This window comes from Lepisma saccharinum, chromosome 6 (genome assembly GCF_977018435.1).
Source record: "Lepisma saccharinum chromosome 6, izLepSacc3.1, whole genome shotgun sequence".
Classification (NCBI taxonomy): domain Eukaryota; kingdom Metazoa; phylum Arthropoda; class Insecta; order Zygentoma; family Lepismatidae; genus Lepisma; species Lepisma saccharinum.
This window is the reverse complement of record NC_139234.1, coordinates 77,079,131-77,086,100: the sequence shown is the minus strand read 5'-3', so window position 1 is coordinate 77,086,100 and position 6,970 is coordinate 77,079,131. Positions and strand designations below refer to the sequence as shown.

Here is a 6,970-nt window from a genome sequence, read left to right as displayed (position 1 = left end):
ATGGGATATGAGCTATACCATGTTGTATGCTATCAATAATTGAACTATAAAATTAAATGAGAGAGTGGGAACATTTGCCTATATTTATTATATGCTTTGTTAACATATTCAGTGCATTGCAGCTTTCAAAGAAGCAGTTCGCGTTACACCTAAGCGTAAATAAAAAAATTGCTATGGCCAGAAAGCCAATGGTTCAGCAAGTTCTACGCAGTTCATTTGTTCTTTAAATCGTTGATCTTGTTCTATCTTAGTTCTTTCTTTCTTTCTTTGTACTTTTTTTTTTCATTTGAGCGTATATGTACCAGCAAATGGGAAAAAAATGTTTGCTAGTTAGAATCATAAACGCGCTAAGTACTTATTAGTCAAATCAGCTAAGTGATATGTTCTGACTATTACTATGCGTATAATCGCAAATTATAAAATAACATTAAAATATCAGTAGAAATTAATTATTAGGCAAGAGATTTATTATAAATGTTCCGACGATTGAGATAGCCTTCTGTAATCCATGGTTTTCAGCTCCTGGTACACCTTCAGACCACATAAAACGGATTACAGAACGCTGTTCTTCTGTGGTGCACACGGACAGTGGCGCAGCCATGTTTACTTGGCAACACTGCAGAGCAAACTGAAGTGATGACGCTGTAACCTGCCACAGGCGAAGACAACGATACTATCTATCGGCTTGCGAGCGCAGAAAGCTGTACAGCCAACTTACGGAAGAAAAGAAAAACATTGCATTTACATTTTGACTAACCTAATATATTTAGCTAGTTTGAGCTACCCTGCCGTTGCGATTTAATATATTAATTCTTAGGTTCAGGAGAATGTAATTTTCGGACACTTATGACTTGCTCTTAACTTCCTTGAAAGTTACGTTTGAATAGCCATCCCATCCCGCTCCAATGTAAAGCTTAGGGCAACCAGATGGCGAACGAAATTCTTTAGGGACACAACAGGGGTGGCGGGAGCCTCTAGCGGAAAAGATTGGCAATGAACTTCCCCACCTGAGTATAAACGGCAAACGCAATTCAATGGACAACATTCTTACTTAATTTCTTGAGGTGTATATATATTCTTTACATTCTTGATGTGTATATATATATATATACACATACACAGTGACGTGCGGTGACGTCGACACTTGCGGTAGCAATCAGTGACGTGCCCAAGGGGGTTGATGGGGGTCACCCCATCTCCCTTTAGGGCTCAGTATTCCTAAAAAAAAGAACGTTCAAGACGGGAAAAGATTGCCAATTGAGGAATGACTACTAAAAAAGTACACGTAACCCCCCACCCATTCGAAAACAAAAGAAATATTTGATTTGACTACTAAGCCAGAAATCCCGGGTTCGAATCCCGGTCTAGCCATGGGTGTTCTTTGTGTGTGTCCCTTCATCAATTTTATCGTATCATCTTTGCGATTAACCAAAAGTGGCAGAAAAGCTAAGTAAAATAGAACAAATCAAACAATCAGTCAATGATTTATGTTACTTAGCGTCGCTTTTGCCACATTTCGTTAATCGTCAAGATCGATGAAAGGACACACACAAATAATACCCATGCCCAAGTCGGGGTTCGAACCCGGAACCCGTGCTGTCGTAGCGCGCTGTGATAACCACTCCCCAACGGATGTCTGTCGACAACAACCCATACAGCACACATCTCCAAGGAACGACCATAGGATATCCACAATGTCCACATCACATCCATGGATATCCCGTCCTGGATATGCAGAGAATCTTCCGTCCTGGACAGGGGCGGCGCCAGAAATTTTCGACCGGATGGGCAGAAGCTCCTTATTGATAGATTAGGGTGGGCAGTATAAATGTAAGACCATATATAGTATATACGTATGTGTATGTAAGACGTATGTATCACCTCTCTATTACACTACCGATTTTCCTCTTACTTCTTTTCCCTTTCCTTTTCTTGTTTTCCTCTTTATTCTTTTCTAATCTATTTTCGCATCTTGTTCCATTTCCTTTCGCTTTGTCTCTGAAGGACACAATTATTTCAAGGAAGTGTTTACCCATGCGCAGCCATACCCCAGCCATACATTCTAATCACATTCTTTCATGCATGTTTTAATACAGTGAAATAAATGTGAAGTAGGTTTAAGTTTGTGTTGCAAATACAAGGCACATACTTGATTTTATGTATTCGGCGACAATGATAGAAAGTGCGACGGTAGATAACCGTGAAGTTTCTCGTAATTTAAATGCATGTTCCTAAGCATAGTATTTTCATCGTATGCGTTTTTCACTGAAAGAGTTTTCTTACTCCTTAGGGGTCACTTTTCTTAGCTTACAAGGTTTGTACAACTGAGAAATCTATCTGAATGTTTGTAGTAGTGGCGATTGGGTGCCAACATTTGAGGGGCAAGGACAATATACTTTTTCTTGGTAGAAAAGGCTTAGCATAAAGAGGCCATAGTGCGGGGGCAAAATGTGGCGGGGGGAACTGCATCCCCCACTTCCCGGTCCTCCTAATCGCCCGCCACTGAATGTTTGGATTAAAATGAACGTCTTCTTGGGAATGATTTAAAACACACACAGAAATCAAATTCTTTGTTCATTGTCCATGAAGTATTCCTAGGCTAATGAAAGGCTATTTTGACAGAATATCACTCACAAACAAGTAAGATCGAAAAATCTGTTCAGAATTGAAGAGATTATTAGCTAAGTTGCTATTCATTTTCTGAATGTCATGTTACTAATGCGGGAGAAGCAATACACGTATGGTTTGTTACATGAACATATTTTTTGAGGTAACAAAATGATTTAGGACACAAGGAATTCATCGAAGTAGATCACCGTGCCAGTAATAATTCATCTATTTTTCATAATGATTTGGGTTGCATGGCGTGATCATTTCGAACACACTAGAATGTCAACCTCTATCCTGTGCAGCACACCCTGGAAACTTGATTCTTTCAGGCAACGAGTCCCTGGCGCTTGGAACCACTGTCAAAGTAATAATTTATGAGGGTTTGTATTTTGAGTGTCAGCTTGTGTTTGTTTTCGCCCCTTCGTAACTTTAAATCTAATCACCATTGAACCTTATCGTCGTCATTATCAAAATTATCAGAAAAATGACTTTAACCTTTAAACAGCCAATGGGTCATATATGACCCATAGAAAGTATAGGCGAAAACAGCCAATGGGTCATATATGACTCATGGTGCCGATTACAACATTCATGTGCTTTTAGGACCTTCATACTTGTATGTGAGGTTGTAAACGCTGACAGATGTTGAGATAAGACATTGAAATGTCATGTGGAAGAAAACAAACTCCCTCCCCCTTTCTCTAATATGCAAATTAGCTATTTTTTAGCCAAAATGCAAATTGTACATATTGCGTCATATTTCAGCCTGTATGAGAACTAGGAACTTGAAACAAGTTCCACTTTGTTTCTACTCTTTGAAAACAATGCAAAAGTTTGCGCCCTTTTCCCAAAATAATGGGAGAAGAGGGGGCGAACGCCAGATTTTTTCATTGAAATTTGGGGACTTGGCCCCTCCCAACCCCGTTTTTCTCACTTGGGCTTTCTGAATTGTACACGGTCGCGTGCTCTGATGTTTTTGCTTTCAAACAAAAGTTATCCGAAGTAGATTGCTCAAATAGTCTCCGAGATATACTAATTTATTCTCTAATATGGAAATTAGCCATTTTTGCCAAAATGCAGGATTGTACATATTGCGTCATATTTCAGCTTGTATGACTAGAGACTTGAAAGAAGTTAAGTTCCCTTTGTTGCAGAAAATCTATTCTTTGAAAACAATGCAAAAGTTTGCGCTCATTTTCCAAAATAACGGGAAAAGAGGGAGCAAACAGCAGATTTTTTTTTCATTGAAATTTGGGGACTTGGCCCCTCCCAACCCCGTTTTTCTCACTTGGGCTTTCTGAATTGTGCACGGTCGCGTGCTCCGATGATTTTGATTTCAAACCAAAGTTATCCGAAGTAGATTGCTCAAATAGTCTCAGAGATATAACGTTTTTCTGAAATAAGTGTAAAAATTTAAAAATCGCGCGCAAAGGCCGCGGCGAGAGAGTGGTTACTTTCGAAAACCGGCTCGGTTGTTTAAAGGTTAAATATAACAAATCAACCACAACTTACTCTTCCAAAAATGGAGTTGCATTAGTTCATACCTATTAGAAAGTTGAGATGGTAGTTTCAATTGCACAGCTTTTCATTAGTGGATCAAGGCAGCTAATTCCGTGAACAATGATGTTGTTTTCCGAAAGTCTCAAATATTTGTCTCTGGCAATCACCCTCCTAAAATGGACGCATCTTCTGTGGTGATAAAATGCCACGTTTGGTGCGAGTTCTTTCTGTATATTTTCCCCCAAAGGCATAACGTTGTTGCATTATAATGAAGAGGTCCTGTGTTCGACTCCCCCTCCTCTGGTGGAAGCACAATGCACACTGGTTCCACGTTAAACTGTAGGTTTAGTCCCGATTAGCCTTTCTGAGCATAAAAGTGGATTTAAAAACAAACTAATAAAATCGTCTTCTGGATACTTCGTGACATAACTTTTTTTTCTTTACTTCAGCTGCATCTACAGATTCTGTTGACATTTTCGGCTGATTCATATGGCAAAATTTATGTGTGGGACGAGGATCTCTAAATAGGATAAGTCACTCATCAGCAATTGAATAATTCTGTAGCTTTTTCCATACATAACTATTAAAATTTATTCACTGCAGTATTTTAGTAATTATTGTGAATCCTTTTTATTAGTAGAATGAATATAAAGTTGATATTTCGCATACCATATTGATATTTGAAGATAACAAGTATATAAAAATTGTAATGAAATAAAAAAAGGGACACTTCTGGAATTTTAATGCCGAGCTAATTAAAAAGTCAAAATAATGTATTGTGTTGCCGGATATATTAATTAAATATAATATATATATATATATTATATATTAATATATATTAAATATATAATTAAATTCAATATATTAAAGATGGATAAACTGGTAACTAAATAGCCTACACTTTTTCGTAGTTTCTTCAATAATATTAATTTGGCTTCTTAAATTCTGGGATACATTTTTCATTCCAAATTATTTCATTATTCACTGCAGAGTACAGCTAGGATTTTATTTCGGGAGAGGCTCATCCTTATCAGCACAAGCGTCGCCAGAAATATTTGTAGAAGGTCTCAGGCCATCGATAAAACTTGATTAGTAGAAATAATAATGACAATAATAATTATTACGACGATTATAGTTGTCATTTTACAATATTAACTATTATATAAGTCATTAATAATAAACCAATTTTAATCCAATTTTTTTATTATTATTATTATTTTACAAATGGAGAGACATTGCTACTCGATCCACCGTATGAGTGAATATCCAATACAACTGTTGTCCATTATTTTTCTTACATTTTGTACAGTAAGTGTACTGAAATTCATAGTTATTGTATTTTGGTATTTACACATTCCTTTAAAAAAAAGGCTTTAAATGTTAGGGGTAAATTTTACTCATAAAGTTTATATTGTGTAACCTCTCACAAAGAAAATTATACATTTTGAGAGCTGTGGATCCATTTATTCTTTGGACCTGGTTCCTCTATTATACACTAAACTTTTTCGATCTCATGTTTAATCCTGCTACGGAAGGTAAATTAATTACCACTATGCACTATTGAAATTATATATTTGTAGGATTTCTGAGGACATCATCATCATCATTTCTGGATCCCCATTTTCTGAGGACATATTAGGGGGTGCCCAGGCACGCGCCGTGCGTACGCTTTTGAAAGGTGCACCGCACCCTAGATGCAAAACAACAAGAATGTGACAAATATATGTGTACATGTAGTGTAATGCTGCGCGATCGTTACTCGTTAGCGAACTTACGCCTATCCTAGAATGAATGAAATGAAATAACCGATTCGATTCTTTAATGAGACGAAATAAATCAAATGTAAATTAGGAAGAGGAATTACCTCTTCATTTTATTTTTTAATTAGGTTATTTGGCTCAGCGTAAGCCAAGCCATACGAAAAATTTGTTATAAACTCATCTTTTGCTCCCCTCCACGGAAATCTTTAGTAAAAGGCGAAAGATTTATACGTATTGAAGGGAAGCCAGAGTTAATATTCGCAGGAGGTCAACCTTCTTTCAAGCAAAATCTATTCAATTCGACTGTGAAATTTTGAGTTAAATAAACACCTAAATGAATAATGATTACACTATGAAGTTCAGTTTTATGACACTATAAATAATATATTAATGTCAACTTATACTATAAAATAGTCGTATGTTTCATGATTTTCATTACTAGCATTCACGAATAGAAAAAAATATTCTCTATTTATTTTGCTGCCATCTAGTGGCGCGATTTTAAACTTCGATTTTTCGTGATCATGGTCGGATGTTCGTAATAGAAAGCATTACTCTGTTTACGTTAACTTTTAATTTTAATATTATTCAGTTTCATAAGTGAATTATATATGCATGGAATTTCGAATTATCTGAATCGTACTTTAATATGGACTTTAAAAATCTAAATCTTACTTGTTCTGTCTGTAGCAAACAGGTAATGATTCACAAATACGGCAATGCTCCCAACTGTTAGTCTTTTGGATATATTTTTGAAGACTCAAATGTTCTGTTGTTTATCACCACGTTTAACAGGTTCCACAATAATTTTTAAAGTTTAAGTCCACTTTATGCTCAAGGTAGGCTAATTGGAACTGGACCTACAGTTTAAATTTGGATTCGAACCACTGTGCAATATGCTTCAACAGGGCAGGGGAGGCAAGACTCCGTGAGATAATGTTTTTTTGTTTTCTTTGTTTATTCACTTTACTCAGTGTCGGCGATTCGGAAGGGGGTGTGTGGGAAGGCAGTTGCCCCCACTTTTTTCTACTTTTACCCTCGGACTATGACCTCTTAATGCTAACCCATGTCTAACAATTCAAGAAAACTGTCCTTGCTCC

General features: G+C 36.7%; 1 non-coding gene across 1 annotated transcript; it reads right to left on the bottom strand.

Moving 5' to 3' along the window:
• Window positions 1-6,003: 6,003 nt before the first annotated feature.
• On the bottom strand, window positions 6,004-6,124 carry LOC145989506 (U5 spliceosomal RNA). Its single transcript, XR_014441868.1, has one exon. It is a non-coding gene; the product is annotated as a U5 spliceosomal RNA (small nuclear RNA).
• Between the last annotated feature and the right edge of the window lie 846 nt (window positions 6,125-6,970).